Genomic DNA, 17,367 nt, shown 5'->3' on the forward strand with positions numbered 1-17,367 from the left:
GCCCCGCCTGTGTTGATTTTTTTTCTCCATTCTTTCCAAGCCAGGTCATTAGCAAAAGTAAACTCAAATTATTTTCCACACTTCCTGCAACCTGACAGAATGTAGTCTTGAAAAATCCCTATGCTTGCATGACAAATACGTTAGTGACTTTGTTAATCAAAAAGGGTGCTAGGTGCTGTGTAGTGATGTTTACATTTTGCGTATGTACATACTGAGTAAGTGTAGCTATTTCTGAACTTGGGAAAAAGAATAAAAGCGAGAAAGGAAAGGGAGAGGGCAAAGTCTTTGCTAATCTTTGGATTACGGTTTGGCTCTGCAGGTTACATCTTTTTAATTTCAATTTTGAGGAGTAGCATTGTAAGGATCTGAGTTGTATGTGTATGCGTGACCAGTTTTGATGAGTATCACTTCAGTGAGTACAGCGATTGACTGGGCGTGCGTGGGCGTGCGTGGGCGTGTGCGTGTGTGTGTGTGTGTGTGTGTAAACGTGTGGGCCCACATGTGCACATGTATGTCTGTGTCTCTGTCTGCCCTCTCCTGGTAGAACTCCTAACTGACTTACAGTACTTGTACACATCAGTGATCGATGCCTTAAGAAAGCAGCCTTTTCACGAGATAAGTGTGTGTCCCAAGCTCTGTGCTGCTAACAGGTAAGGGTATTTCTTCTTCTCTCGTAAAAAGGCAGCAGCTTTGCTCTTGAAATGGGTGTTTTACCCCTGAACACCTACCACAAGGGCTTCTGCTTGCCAACAGCCACAACCATCCAGCGAAGGGTTTGTGATAGCAGCCACGTTTTATTCTCGAATCCTTTTTTTTTTTAAATGAAATCTATTAAGCATACATCTTTGTCTTTCTTTTCTCTGGGCTGCCAGCAAAATTCAGCCACCTATGACTTCCTAATGCTATGCTTCTGTCTATTTCTGCAGCACCATTAGCAGGAAGGACAGGCCAGATTCTGACCTCAGTTACAGCTCTTTACAACTGAAGTAACACTTTTTAAGTCAATTGCATCACTCCCAATATTTGTTGGCCTAAAGGAAAACAGAAACTGTTTGTGCACTTATATTCTTCAAGGCTCCGTAACTCTGACTTCAGCATATAAATAAATGTGACGCTTAATCCCTGAAAACATTTTTTACATTTTTCATACTTTGAATGTATATAGATGTATATATTCCATCTCTAACACCGATGGGCATTTCCCTGTTCCCAGTTCCCTTGGCTTTTTTGGGATCAGCATGACAGTGACAGATGCTGTTGTTCAGCATCTTAATCAGACCGAATGTCGCCATGCTCAAGTACAAATGATTCATTGTATGATATGACTTTCTTATAAAGCCATACTTTTGTAATTTTGGTTTCTCTTTTTTAGGGAAAAAAAAAATCTTCCATGTAATTGTGTCTGTACATTACTCGCTGCATGATTAAAGATAAAAAGATTGTAACATGTCCTGGGAATAAATATATATACATACCCTGATATAATTAGATATATTAGCTGTGAAAATCATTTAATCTGATTGTATTACTGTAATAAACTTGCAGTATAAACTTGATGTGTCTTTTATTAGCCAGTTGGTCAAAACCACCCACCAGTATCTATTGCTTTTGCTTTGGCTCATCTTGGTGTTTGATGATTTCATTCTGACTGCTGAGCCATTACCTCCAAAAATGCGATCTAAGGAAGATAATATTTTCCTTCACAGGCTTGCAATAGCTGGCCGTGCTGCCAGGGGATGACCCTAAGTGATGAGGTGAACCCGCATTTCACAGATCTGCTGCAAGGTGGTGATGAATCAGAAGAAGGGGCTCAACAGGGGCGAGTGGTAATTGGTTTTGGAAATTTTCATCTTTTAGGTTTGAGTTCAGCTCATGGCAGCTTATGACAAAGCTGTTTACGGTGAATATAACAGTGCCAGCAGCCTCCTTTCCCCATCTGGTTTGCATGCAGTCAACAAGCTCCTTTCCTTCCTAAGGTTTTTCTCTGTCAGGAAGGATGCCCCAGTAAGGCTTCCAGCACCAACTCCAACTGCTCCTGTAGGCTCAGCTGCTGCTGAAGGGCCTCAGGCAGATGTGCACCTTGCACCCGCTGTGCCACCTCCCTCGGAGTAACAATCCACCGGCTTCTGTGCACAAACACAGACCACCCAGCTCCTCCGTTGCCCTGCCAAAAACAGCTACCCAAAGTGTTTCAGATGATGGTATCACAGGGCTTGGACTCCACCACCAACTGTACGCACAGATCTCCTCAGTGCGCAGTAGTACATACAAACTATAACCCAAAGAGTTTGTATTTTAGCCTGTACTTGCATAGTAAGTTGTTGGTTTCACGGAAGAATGAAGAGAGGGGAATTGTTTTCACTGATGTCACTTAAAAAAGACTATCTCCTTGCCTTCACAGTGGGAGACTTAGCCCTGAACTACTTCACCTCAAGAATGTAGTCCCCAGAGATGTAAGTTTTCTGGCTTATTTGCTTCCATTTTTCCTGTATCTGAGAATGAGAAGCTGATTCAATTTCTCTCATGCCCTGGCAGCTCTCCTGAGGGTGACCATCAGGGCACTAGTGAGCGGCTCTGGCAGCTGAGGGAGCCCTGGGCTGATGCATCCCTCAGAGCTAGTCCCATCTAGGTATCAGGTTTTTTACAACCGTAGTTAGTTGTAGCCCATGCACCAGCAGGCAGCAAGACAGGTATTTAAATAGAGAGAGAAATTTAAAGGGTATATTCCCTTGTGCGGGGGGAAGCACTGTCAGAAGCAGATGATGCATTGACTGAAATCCTGCCCACACCTCAGTTACTTCAGTGCACCTCCCTGAGTGAGTCACCCCAAATGCAGCTGATAGGTTTGGCACGTCCCATACTAGCCTATGTCTGTCTGGCCAGCATAGCAGCAACACCTTATGGGAGCACGGACGGTGTTTTGCTGCACCACCACACTCAGCTGATGATATGGATGACTACGCGCGGCCATCAGGATCCAGCTCCCAAGACGCCCACAGTCGTCTCTAGCACTGGGGAAGCCGCTCTGAAGCCAAGCAGCCAGGTTTCTCTGGGGACGACTCCCAAAGGCCACTTGAATTGGAAAATCAATGGTAATTTTCCACAACGGGTCCCAGTTCCAGCTCTAGTAAAGTGCGTTCGTGTTTTGCTGTGGATCTTCTGTGAAGCAGAGGTTTATCGCTAGTGGGAAGGCTTTTGGTGAATTTCGTGCATACAGAGAGAAGATAGCTGTGTTCTGTACACCAGCTATGCCCACCCACGCCATCAGATGGGCAGATTCCCGTGCAGAGCTGTGAGGAGGAGGAATGATTATCACAAAGTTGCCAGACTCACAAAAGAAACTCTGGGAGAAAAAGTGGAAGAAAAGGATTGGGAGGGGCGGTATGGCAAGATCCTTTCTGAGAAGCAGCTCCTACAGTTAAACAGAAATAGGGAAAATAGCGTGGAGAATCCCAAACCACAGTACAAGCTACGAGAAGCACAAAAGCACAGAAACTACCCCCTGCCCCTTTCTTCTGGAGCTCGGCTTCAGGATCACAGAGAGCGTCAGGTAGCAGTCTCAAAACTGAGGCAATATAATGCCCTCGCCATCCACATCCTGGCTGACATCCAGCTCAGATGGTCTTTTTCTCATATGGAGAGATATTGTCATGAAGTCTTCAAGCTGGCGTAAGCAGGCACTGGCATAAGCGGCTCAGAGACACAGGTCCACCCTGCTGCTGCCTACCTGCTCCCTACCCCTGCCCTCGACCGAGCAAGCCCCAGCAAAGCTGGGTCACGCTGCTGTCACACCAGTGCTGGTGCCACCCAAGGGGACGGGGGGCTCTGGTAAAGGGAATGAGCAGCCAGGCAGGTGGTATTACTCCTTTCCAAGGTTGCTTTTAACTTAAGCAGTAGAAGATCTTGTTCTTTGATGCAAAATTAAACAGGGCAGATTTCTAGTAATGCTGAACCAAGACTCCCTCTGTCATGCTCTACATTATGTGCACCTAAAAAATACCTTAACTGTCTCCTTAGAAAGAGCAGACTTGGTATGCTTATAACAGTGAAGGCTTCTGAAATGGGGGGAGAAGAAGAGGCTGACAAGCATTAGCAAAGGAAATAATCATTAGAGCTGACTGGAAATTGATGTTTCTATTCCACCAAAAATTACAATCTTGCAAAACACGCTTCAATTCTGATTCAGAATGAAAATTCAAAATATCAAAATTGGTATGGACTCAGTTCTACAAAGAAGAAAACTGATCCAGATCTATCAAAATATTTCTTAAAGAACAGCAAAATTTTGATAATGTTGTAATATCTTGCTTTTTAATATTTTATCATATAGTATAGTGTTAAAGCACTATAAAAGAATGAAAATAGCATGCATTTAAATTCCTCAATAGTAGCACAATTTAAAAAAAAAAAGTCAAAATTTTCTTTATCAAAGCAAACTATTCTGATAGCTGAAACTCTTTGTTCGGATTTTCTTCTATCAGAAATTTTGTGAAAATGGGAACATAAAACCCACACTGCTGGGTCCACCCAGCACCATGCTGTGTCTCCAGCACTGGCAATAGGAGAGGCCAGGTAAGGAGAGCACCTTTGCCCAGCCACTTTCTGCAGCACATTCCCTGCTTACTCCCTCAGTAACCACAGCTGTTGGATTGGGGATGTTAGAGGGTACATCCTTGCCTAGTCCTTTAGTATTCATCTTTTGACCCGGTGTCCCAAATTTGTCTAATTCTTTTTTGAGCCTGCTGATAACAGTCACATCCACAACACCTTATGGCACCAAGTTACATTTATCTGCCATTTATCTGCTCATCTGCCACTTTTTTGCCCATTCAGTTTAGTGAGGTCCTTCAGGTGTCTTTTGCTATCTGTGTGGTGTTTGCATGCTCGAAGAAGTCCAGTACCATTGCAAACACAGAGATTTCACTCTTCACTCCTTGCTCCAGTCATTGGTTATATATTAGACAAAACTCGTTCCAGCACTGATCCCTCGGGGACCCCACTGCTGGCTCTTCTCCATGCCGACCACTAAATCCCACCCTTTGCCATGCTGTAACCAGCTTTCACTCCATGAAATAATTCCTGCAATCCCATGACAGCTTCTTTTCTTTAATAACCTTTGGTGTGGAACCTTGACAACAGCTTCTTGAGAGTCCAGATCCATTAGGTTCACTGGATCTCTCCTTTATCCTCTATCCTTTTAAGTTAGACAAGTCATTTACAAACAGTTCAATTTTTATGAAAGTACATTTTGCAGTAAAACCTGTTCTGACAGGAGATGTCAGAATTAAAAAGCATTGTCCATCAGAAGGACCTAAAGAATTTTATAAATTGTGCAAAATCTGCTTACAGAAGTATCTCCCCCAGCGGGGAAGTGTTGCCCTGTGTGGGATGGAAGCTGGCAGAGCAGCTCAATACCTCACCGTGGTACTATATAGCAGTGCATATATAGACCTGGAATCCTTATTCTGTATACATCTGTGTCTGATACTGGGACAAATATAGGTTAGACTGCCTTTTCTACTTCTATCTCTCTTTACTGACCTCATCCCAAAACTTTCTGAGGAACATTATTGTATTATGCGTACGTGATATCCAAAATAATTAGGCCCAGTTCATGAAGGAAGTACTTACAGGGTCTCTATCAATGAGGTAATGCCTGTCCCTCTGGAGCAACTCCCATCACAGTGTAAAGCACAGTATCTTGAGATTGCAGGGGAAATCTAGATGAGATTTTTAAAAAGTCTCTTCTGATTTTGAGGCTTTGACTGAAGCTGAAAATGAGCAACTACTACAGGACAAAAATCTCTGTTCTTCTGCCTAGAAGGTGTTAGGCAATGACACTGTAAGCAGTCTCTTTTTCTAAGTTTACAGATCTTAGAGAGATGCTATTTTCAGCTGTGATGCATATATTTTCAGACACTAAACTTCTCACTGATATAATTATTGCTTGATCAAATGTTTTTTATGGGACTCCTTTTGTGGGTAGAACTGAGCTTCAGTGATAGCTATGGGCTTTGGCTTACTTCTGTACCAGCCAGCAGAGCCCTGCATGGTGACAGACAGAGATAAAATTACATTCCATGCATAATTTGGGATTTAGTGAAAGGAAAACAGAAATGATAGGAAGAAAGAGCTCTGCCTCAATTAAGTTTCTGCTTAAAGGTGTGTTCCCTAAGCACTTGGAAGTCCACACTCCTACTTAGGCCACCTCACTCAGATCTGGTGAGCTTCAGGAAGGTGTGAGGTATGGTAAGTAACCCAAATTTGGGATCAGGGAGGCTGAGGGTAGCTTTCCCACAAAATTACCCAGCTCTCCTTTTGCAGAATTAAGAGATTATAGAAGCAGATTTGTGTTTTGTGTTCTTTGGAAAACATCAACTAGGTTTCAAAAGGTCTCAGTTTTACCCCAACACACATCATCATCATCATCATCATCATCATCATCATCATCATCATCATCATCATCCCTTCAAGTATAAAACATCAATTAAATGACAAACTCCAAACCTAGACCTGTCCATGCACATTCTTAGCCCCCTTTTGAGGTTGTTTAGACCTGGGGAGCCTCTTCCATCATGTCCTGAGCCTTTGCCCCCCACCGCCTTGGGGGGGGATGAACACCCAAATTTAAAGCTCTAATAATTGCTGCACATGATGTACAGCATACAGCATGAAAGCACATACAAGCATCATGGCTGATGTGAAAGAGGAGGACCTGCATGAGTCTTACTTCTTTTTCTCACTCTCTCTTTTGCTCTCTGGTAAAAAGACCCTGCCTCAGCCAGGCAGGACTCCACGAGTAACACTGGGCAAACAACGTCCCAGTTCGGTGCTGGTGCCAGCTTGCCAGTTTTGGCACAGTCGCCAAGTCTCCATGCTGGACCTTTTGGTGCAACTGCTCTAAGATTCAGGAAGGCAACTCCTTGCCTTTAGGAAGATCAGGTCAGACTTTATATAGGCAACTGCAGCTTTAGTTTGTGGTAGCTACTGCTTTTGTTCTCCATATGGACATTTATACCATCTTCAATAAAATCTAAAGACTATTGAACCTGGGTGAGCTGCTAATGAATGTGCTCTCACCAGCTAAAAGCAAAAAAAAAAAAGAGCGTATTTTAAAATGAAAGCCCTGTGTTTAAGTTTCACATTTCAAATGCTTTAAGTGTTTTTTCTTCTTCTTTTGTTCCTGCAGCATCGCCTGAAAGGCCAGTTTTGCCGGGCTATTGTGTGATTCGCTACATGGCTCCCTGCATTTTCGATGTCGGTCCTCAAATCGCCACAGCTTTGAAGTGGATCCATCTAGGCCTTTTCTTCTGCCTCTCTTCATCGTCAGTGCCGCAAGAGCCCTGTGGGGCTTTTCAACTCAAATGTCACGTCTTATTAGAAGAGAAAATAAAGATTGTAACTCATAAAATGGAGGAAACTCAGCTGGGCAAGGCAGGATAAAAATAAAAGGGGATTATGAACAACCTCCCTTCCCTCAGGCTTGCCCTGGCTTGCTGGCGGCCAGAGCTGCGGCACATGAAGAAGTAAAAACAACTTCTTATACCTGTGCAGCTGCTACTGATGATCATTTCCACACACCGCAATTGGCTTGTTTGTGGTTTTTTTTTTACGACTCTTTCAATGTTTTCCAGAGCAAAACTGAGCATCCCGGTGGGTCCTGCTGGCTGAAAACCATGCCTCAGACGGGCGAGGGGCCGCCGCGCCGCTCCCGGCCGCAAGATGGCGCCGCGACCCTTCAGGTGGAAAGGCGCGGCCGTTGGCTGCCGTGAGGGAACCGGGGTCGTGAGGCGACCCCGCCGCCGCCGTCTGCCCTTCACCATGGCCGGTGGATGATGATGGCACAACTTTTGGACACAGTGTCCAAACCAAAATCCGAATAAGCAAAACCAGTTACAGGAAGATGGTGCAGGTGCCTTCACTGTGAGCCACCAAAGATTTGGGGTTTATTCTAGCAACAGAAGGGCCTCCGTTACCCAAGTAGTCGACACTGGAGCTGGGCTCTAAACAAAGAGCTATAAATAGAAGCAAATTGTTTTGCACGGGTCTTGTGGGGACTGCTGGGCAGAGATGAGTTTCAGCCCTGAAGAGCAGCCAGCCATTTGCCATCCTCTCATCTTTGCTGTCTCCGAGGGACAGGAGGAGCTGTGGTGGCTGAAGCTGGCAGTGGGTGGCTGAGAGGCTCCATATTTGTATTAAGCAAAGCACGTAAAATCCAGGCATCTGAGGCAGCCCCGCTGATGCACTACTCCTGCACAAAAAAGCTCATTAGACAGAGGAGTCAGAGGTGGTGGAGCTGCAAGAGCCATCATTCTCCCCTTTCTGAAGAGGAGGCTGGTGATACTGACTGTGGCAGGACACGGTGGAAGGCATTTCCACTGCAGCCAGGCAAGGAGCCTGCCTGTGAGCATGGTCGTCTCCTGCAGAAAGCAAAGGATTGCTGAGGGGGTTGATCCTATCAGGACTGCCAAAGACGTCTTTAGCTGTGCTTCCGGCACATTTGATTAAATCTCAAATAGCTCCCTAGGCAGTGGTAGCAGGCCTGATAGCCTAAAGTCTCAGCTAACAAAAATCAATGTAGCTTTCTGGAGCTATCGCCCTCTGATCTGGGGGTCTGTCCCTTTATTTTCACTCCTCTCTGCCTCAAGGCTAATCAGCAGAGCTTGCAAAACAATAACAAATCGGTTAAAAATCAGCTTTATATGCAAAGCTTAAAATAAAACATCTGTATATATCCCAGAAGCCTTCACAACCTCCAGTTTTATTAGTATCTCTAAAATAACTTTTCTTTCCTGACTAATTCCAGCCAGAAGCACTCAGATAATCCTCATGGGACTGTTATGTGTATTTCCAATTAAGCAATTTATAAGCACTGGCTGCAAGGAGCTTTGTGTTGTTAAGGAAATTATTTCTTCATTAAGCATAAAACAAGTCTTTTTTTACCCCTGCTTTATCTGAAAGCCCTTGTGCCCCCTTCACATATGGTTTAAGTACTGAACTATGTAGAAGGAGATTAATCATCTTGTATCCCAACACGCAGGCGAGACACGGCAGCTGGGTCAGCCGCACAGGGAATAGGCTTTTCAGTGTTTGTTTTCAGAGAGAAGTAAAAGTCAGACAGACAGACACTTACTTTCAAGCTACTTGCCTTTGCCAGAGGCAACCCACACAATCATGAGCCCTTCTGGAGTCTGAGTCATGAAGAACTGCTGCAGACAAAATGAAGACAGTCAAGAGGAAAAAAAAAATCCCATTCATACCCAGCTAATGAGTAGAAGTTCCAAATTGCCTCTTGTTTTCCAGGCTGTGTACCTTAATTAGATGAATCACAGAACACTGAGGGTGGAAAACACAGGCCAAAGAGCTCATAAGAGCCCACTTCATTCTTTTACACTAGCAGCTTTATCTACCTCCCCGCCAGGGAAGAATGTCCCCCCATTTTCTCGGACAACAAAGTCTCCTGGCATAAGGCATGGACTAGCATGGAAAATGAAGAGCAGAAATTATGTATGATTGACATGAGCTAGTAGCAAAAGCAGTCTATTCCTATTCTTCTCCCCAAATCCAACTATTTACACTTTCTGTAAAGGCACTTACCAGCCCACTTTCTGGTCAAGGTCAGGCCCATGACAAAATAGCATGAGTTGCACTGAGCAGCAACATGAGGGACCAACTTCAAAGTGATGGCCCACTTGCTAGTATTAGGAATTGACTCATCAGAAAGCCTTCTGATGGGGTAACAGGAAGACATGAGCCTTCGGCATTCCTGGGACTCTGGGAAGAAACCCCACATTAGCGTAATAAGTAAGCTGCATTCCCTTCATCTTTCTCTAAACCAGATTAGAAGGAGACAGCCTGACAATGGGAAAGTTCCTGAATGTTTAAGATTGATATCTGGTATCAGTTTATAGTAACAAGTGTAGAGACATGGAAGAACTGATAACAGAAAATGTAATTAGTACAATCAGTAAACAGCTAACCTATAGAAATGGATAAGAGACCAACACATCGCGTCATGTAAGCCTATGCCAATGCTTAGCTTGCACAGGGTCAGTGGAAAATGTGTCATGTATTCCAGTGGAACCAGCAGCCAGCCCCACGTCTTTCTCCCAGGAAGGGGTGTGTAAAATGGCTGATGGTAACGGAGCTGGTAGTGGTGTGTTCAACTGTACAGTTCAATGTAGACATCGTATATTTCGGTGAAGAGATGATGAGTTCAGAATGAACCTAAAACCTTGAGGCTTCTTTCTCAGCCTCTGTATATCATGCCATGCTCAGTAACACCATCTATCGTCTCCCTTTGTGTTACTGAGTGGATTTTTTTTAGCAGCACAAGGAAGAAATGCATGGCTGTAGTTCCCTCAGCAAGTCCAATGGCATTGTGTATTTTGGTTATTCTGGTTTTATGATGTCTGTCTCTGTCTTAAAGGGAAATAGGTTTTGAAGAGGGATTTGAAGGAAGACGGGGTAATATGTGTCATTGTGCATGGCTCCTGGGACAAAGACAGCTCTACTGGCAAACAGAGAGTCACTGATCTGCCAGGTCAAAAAAAAAAAGTCACTTATGTCATGGCAGCATGAGAGAAAGGAAGAGGACAGAGTGACAAGCAAGTCATACTTGGTGCTCAGAGTCAGCACTGTTGTCAGAATGGAGGGGAGGACAGCAAAGTAAATGTCAGAAACAGATAAGCAGGTTGATAAAGGCACTGTGGAAAGCAGAGATATGTAGAAAATAATGCTGTAGTGGGAAATCAAGAATGAGGAGGGAAAAGTAAGTGTCAATGATACTACCATTATGCAGGGCATGAGGTTGATCTGGAAGCTGTGCTTTGGGTTGGCTGCAGTGTAAGAGAGACCAGAAAGGGGGGAGATAATGTCTGGCAGAAGATGAGGTAAAAGTGGGCAAGAGCATGATCCGTCCTGAGTCTTAGTAACATTGCAGAAGAAGAATCATTGGTATTTAGGTATAGCCTAATGTGCAAAAGAGTATAGAGAGCAACTGGAGCTGTCTGACTACTTACCTGAAGGAAAAGGGACATGGCAGCACCTTAGTTATAAAAAATAAAGAGAACAAGAGGAGACAGTCAAAGAGAAAGATCAGGATTTAATTTGCTTGGTGTTCAGTCAGCAAGAGACGTGGGGGTGGCAATATTGCCAAAGCAAAGCCGAGTTGAGGGAAATAGATTAGAAGCGGTGAGTCAGATGTGTGAGCTCACGGTTGCACAGCTGATATTTGAAGCTGCAGGAAGAGTGAAGATCATACGAAGCTCCAAGGGGGCATTTCTTCCTGGGTTTTACAGTTCAGATCCCATCAGAACACACACAGTTCAACAACCCTTAGTCATCACAAACCTGCAAGAGCACGTCAGAGCCAGAGAAGAGAAAGGGAGAGCAGTGGCTAGATATGGAGCTGCAGGAATATTCCTTGGATAGAGGTAGGAATTTGAGAGAAAATCCCTCTCAAATTCAGATCCTCACTGAAGACATCACCTCTCAGGGGAATCTTTTTTTGAGTAAAGGTTTAGGACATGTACATCAGCTGCTGTAAAGTCTCTTTTGTAGCCAATCCAGGCAGTACCTAACCAGATGATGCATAACAACACATGGACCATGGAGGCGCTAGTCATGTTTCTGTCTATAATTGCACTCATTAAAATCATTTTGTTTAACCAGCTTATCTTTGTTTGCTTTCCAGCAATACTGCTGAAATCTCTTGTGGTATCCAAATGCATTTTTCTCCCCTTACTCAAGCTTTTGTGAAAAGGGAACTGCTTTGTGACATCTCCTTGATTTTTACGTACCTGCCTTAGTGACTGTGATAGCAACATGCTCCTCTATTGCTCTGGAAACTAGCTTTACATGCACTGTTTCATCTACTCCTTAATTCTTCCACTGGGGCACTAAATCTGGGCTAAGCTGAAATACTAGGACAATAATTCTTAATCCACAGTGGAACATTAACTGAGTGTTAAGACAGTGATTTGCTGTGTATTACGAACGTGGATCCATTTTGTTTCCTCTCTGGAGATGCTGATTCACTGATGGAGTGATGTTCTTCCAGGCAGGAAAAAATTAAATAGAGACAACAGACTCAAAAGTAATAAATAAGGCTGTAGAACAAAACTGCCTGATGTTATATTATTTTAGAAGCCATATATAATCATGTCATCAGAGATGTGTTGCGATGCACACACACAAGGGAGCAGAGTTAAGGTGGTGCCTCTAATCTTACACTGTGCTAGTTCGTGGGGTTACAGAGTTTACAACTGTATATTTTACATCGCATCAATCCAGCACTGGGAAGGAGGTTTGCATCTATTTAGCTACAGCAGCAGTGTCTCCTTTTGGTTGTCTCCTAACCCCATCACAGTCAAAGTGTTCTTCAAAGGAACACTATTTCCCCTGCTTCCCAAATGCAAAACTGAGCTGCTGGAGAAGAGGCAGGTCCTTTATTCCCTGAGATCAACAGAACATGCAGTAGAAAGCAACCGTGTTTCCTGGTCCCTGCTTCTGTATGCAGTGTGTGGTCACACTCTTTCCTTACTAGTGCACTACTGCAGAAAGGCTGCATGGCTGAAACTCCGAAGACAAGTTTGGATAGTGCTTCTCTAACACACACAGAGCATAGGCTGCGTTCACAGCCAGCCCGTCAGAGAACTGTCACATCACCCTGTCTGGAGGGACCATCTTCAAAAACAGACAGCAGCAATTGATCAAAGACAAGGCTGTTGCTCTTCTCTCTTGATTTTGTGATTCTCCAGTCCAGAAAGCAGCTGGGCTGATATTGTCTTCTTGGCTGCTGTTCATACTGGTGCTGGGAGCTTACCAGACCACCCTTCCTCAAGCTTGGGACAGGCAGCACATTGGGAATATTGAGCATAGGCAGAAGGAAGGGGCTCACTGGACTCTGTTTGTGTCTTTTCAGGGATAATGGCCAAATGGCACACATTTCAGCAGTCCTTTGAGTGCACTAATCTACTCCAGGACCAAAAATTGGTCCATGTAAATTGTGAAAATTAGGCAGTTGTAAAGGTTGTAATTCTCCTCTGCGTGGATCAAGGTGCAAAAGAGAATCTGAGGTTGCTTGTTCATTACAAGAAGCCACATTGCTGTAGGACTTAGTGTTAACAAAGAAGCATTGCTTGCTTCTTTTATCCCAAGCAAACAAATGTCAGAAAACTGATTGGTGACTGCTAGCAGGTTACGAGAGTGTTTGGGTCTCTGAGTTTTCTGTATGTGCAGAACTCCACAAAAGCCCTCTGCCTGTATCTGGGAACTACAATCTATTTCACCTAATCCAGACTTAATAACTTGCTAAAGAGGAATGAAAAGAGGGCTTGATCCTTGTTCCTATGCAAAATCAGGGAGGCAGAATGCCCCATTGTTTTTGATAGTATGTTGTATAGCTGCGAGAGATCGAACCTCCAAGACATGCTCTGGAAGTGACCCTGCTCTTTCCTGCAGGTAAGGGTGCTCTCCCAGGCCTGGAGCATGCGTCTCTAATGCCCAGCTCTTCTCTTTAGCTGTAGGAAGAGCTGGATGTGTATGCTGGTGGCTTAGAATGCTAGCCACTCTCACTTCACGCTTTGGGGAACTTCAGCGTTTCACAGCAGGGTCGTAGTTGACATTCTTAGCGCATTCCTTTAATTTCTTTCCCCTGGCATAGCAATTGATATTCCACACATTGCTGCCTCATTTCTGGTCAAGCTGTTCTTTACAGTTTATTTTTAAGGTTTCCCCCCCAAAATTGCCTAGTAAGAGCTTTTGCATAATTGCTCCTCAAGATTTGCATTTCAACACAGTATTAGTTCTTGGAGCTCGCTTCAGGCTCATGTCACCTCCCTACAAGGTTAACCCACACAGCTAACTTATTTGAATGATCTAAACACAGGAATACGCTTTCGATTCTATTCTCAAACAGCATCTTTCTTGACCACTTTTTTGTTTTACTTTTACTAATGCTGTTGCTTCTGCAGGAGGTCTTAAAACTCACCTCCTAATTGAAGGGGGCTGCGATATCTGCCAGAAGAATTTTTTAGTGTATTTTTCTAAGTGCTTGTCAGATTTCCCAAGTTTTGCAGCCTTGAGGTAGGCCTGGCTGATTTGTGGCTGATGGTGCCAGAGAGGTGGTTCTCTTTTTTCTTCCCCCTTACTCATCTGCTTTAAATTATCATCAGTGATAGGTTTGTTTGTCTTCCTCCTTACAGGTTCACAAGGCTTCAACACCACCTATGTCAGTGGATTCAAAGAGAAAGGATGACAGACTGAACCATATTTGCTTTCCAAAATCTAGCTTTAAAGTTTCCCTCTGGACTGGAACTCCCTGATTTTAATTCATTTCTGGATGGTACTGATTTAAGTATTTTCTTCACTCCTCTCCCTAGATAAATGATTCTCTCTTTTTTCTGTGAGGATTATCTATTTGTAAAGGTTCCTTGATGTTCTGCCTATACATTCCCTTTGCTTCAGATCATTTTAGAATTCTCCTATTTCTAACTGTTGCTCCCATTATGATGCTTGGACTCTTGCACACAATTTAAAAACATCCTCTGTCATTCTTACCTTTGCAGTTGTTACTTTGCCCCGTTAGTTCTTTTTGATCTTTCCTCATGAGCTCCAAAAGCTCTTTTTTTTTTTAATTTGGCAGATGATGTTCCTCAAGTTCAAGCTCTTGTGATCCTATCTGCCCCTATCTGCCAGCATCCATAACCTTTTCCTTATAAATAGTTCTTAGCACTTTGCCAAGATGTCATAATAAGAACGAAGTGGGAAAAAGTACAGATGCTAATGACATTTATTGAATCCTCCAAGTAATGATCCTTGGCTTCATCTCCTGCCAAAATGTGCTTGATATGCTATCTTTTTGGTCTCTTGCTATGGGTATAAAAATGACCTTCCTCTTTATTCTTTTGCTGTAATTTTAAAAACTCTTGTTCCAAATAGGTAGTTTAACTGCCTTACTTGGCAAGTTTAACAACCTGAGTACCACTGGCCTATTTCTTTGATGATAAGTGGAAGGGGAAGTAAGTGGGGAGTAAGCTAAAGTCACACTATCTCCCTGGGTGACCACAGTCATTTTTTGGAGTTACGAGCCTGTTTGAATCTCTCTCTACTAGTAAACAAACCGTTAAGGTAGTAAACAAACTACTAGTAAACAAACAAGGTAGTAAACAAACTAGTAAACTCCTGGCAAGGCACAACTAAACTCACTCAGCCTCCAAAAAAAGGTAGCTGCTTCCAGACTGCCTGTTGGGAACGATCTGTAGCCTTTGTCAACCCCCAAACCGTGCACAGGCATTGTCTGGAAGGGTGTTAGCTGACCCAGACCAGACCTGTGCTGGGGCTGTGCAAGCAGTTTAACAGCATAGAGACTCCCTGTTCCAAGCATGTGCCCAGGCCTAGGCTTTACGTCCTTTGAATAAGGTGTATATTGTGCTTTGTTCCTTAATTTTTTTCTGGTGTGACTGTTGGCGTCAAGAAAGAGGTTCAAGATGCCTCTTCTGTGCTTCATGCTCTGGGACTGAGGGTAAGGGGAACGTTTCCATTACTGCAATGAGATGTGATTAGGCTCTATGGTACTGTGATAGAAGGCAGATGTTGCAGAGGTATCTACAATGTTTTATAGCACTGTCTTTCTAGGCACACTTTCTCCGCAGCTCATGTCAGCCAGAATTTGGAAAATTTTATCTAAAATTCTTCAACCACGCATAAAAATGAGAGCATGGCAAATATGTTGACCTGGTTAAAAATCTTACAACTTTGACTTGGAAGTCTTACTTCTTCTAGGCTTTATAGAAAAAGACATTTTTGGTATCAAGTAAGCCCCTTTCACTGTCTCCAGGAAAACATGAATCGGCCAAATCATAAACTCTGACTAACTGTCGTGGTTTAACCCCAGCCAGCAACTAAGCCCCACACAGCTGCTCGCTCACTCCCTCTGGTGGGATGGGGGAGAGAATCAGAAGGGCAAAAGTGAGAAAACTCGTGGGCTGAGATAAAGACAATTTAATAAGTAAAGCAAAAGCCATGCACGCATGCAAGCAAAACAAGGAATTCATTCCCTACTTCCCATGGGCAGGCAGGTGTTCAGCCATCTCCAGGAAAGCAGGGCTCCATCACGCGTGACGGTTACTTGGGAAGACAAAATGCCATAACTCTGAACGTCCCCCCCTTCCTTCTTCTTCCCCCAGCTTTACATGCTGAGCATGACGTCATATGGTATGGGATATCCCTTTGGTCAGTTGGGGTCAGCTGTCCCGGCTGTGTCCCCTCCCAACTCCTTGTGCACCCCCAGCCTGCTCCCTGGTGGGGTGGTGTGAGAAGCAGAAAAGGCCTTGACTCTGTGTAAGCGCTGCTCAGCAGTAACGAAAACATCCCTGTGTGATCAACACTGTTTCCAGCACAAATCCAAACCACAGCCCCATACTAGCTACTATGAAGAAAATTAACTCTATCCCAGCCAAAACCAGCAGAGTAATTTTGATTTGGACACCCTCAACAGAAGCTTGTTAGAATTTGGCAGCTAAATTCCTGGCTGGTAACATCTGCAGTGAGCATCCTCCAGCCCTCCAGCTTCAACCTGCCAGCTCATCTGCCTGTGTGCAGCTTCATGCTGCAACCCATAGCTGGTAGCTTCTCCTGTGGAGAACGGTGCACTGCAGGGTGAGGAGTGGAGAGCAGGGCCAGCAGGCAAGTAAAGCAGATTAAAAGGGCAAAATTTGGAGACTGTACTAGGACTTGATATTATAGGAAGGAAGGAGCTGTGAGGAATGAGAATAAGCAGGGAGGAAAGAGAAGCAGCATTTATACAGCCCCATGTCTGTTCTTTCTGATCCAGCATTGAAACAATCCAAGGCTTTCCTGAGTCTCCACGTTTGTTTGTTTGTTGGCCAGTATCTGTACTATCTGGTGATGAAGTATGTATCCTACATCCCTCAGGTTTGTTGATTGAGTTTTTCCCTCATGCAGCTGATCCCTATGGATGATAACAGACATCTACCGCTACCAATTACTTATTAGCACATGTGGTAGAGATCTGTACTGGGGACCTAAAAGGTTTCAGTTCCATTTGGAGGTCACTAGGGTTTTGTATAATATAATTTATTTTTGATTAACATGGGAAGTGACTTGATAATTCTAATAAATTACTAGGTACTTAAAGTAAACCCGGCTGGAAATATAAATTTCTGTCCAGCTGAAAATTTTAACAATTGCCATTTCACTTGAGACAAAATAGAAAAAAAAGTTACTATATTTTTGTGGTAGAACATTAAAGCAAAATGCCCTCCTAATTTTTCTCTGTGAGCTATGTCTTCAAAGGGTTAACAGGCATGAAGAAAATGAGGTGATCAGAGATTTTATGGAAGG

This window comes from Aptenodytes patagonicus, chromosome 3 (assembly GCF_965638725.1).
Source record: "Aptenodytes patagonicus chromosome 3, bAptPat1.pri.cur, whole genome shotgun sequence".
NCBI lineage: Eukaryota > Metazoa > Chordata > Aves > Sphenisciformes > Spheniscidae > Aptenodytes > Aptenodytes patagonicus.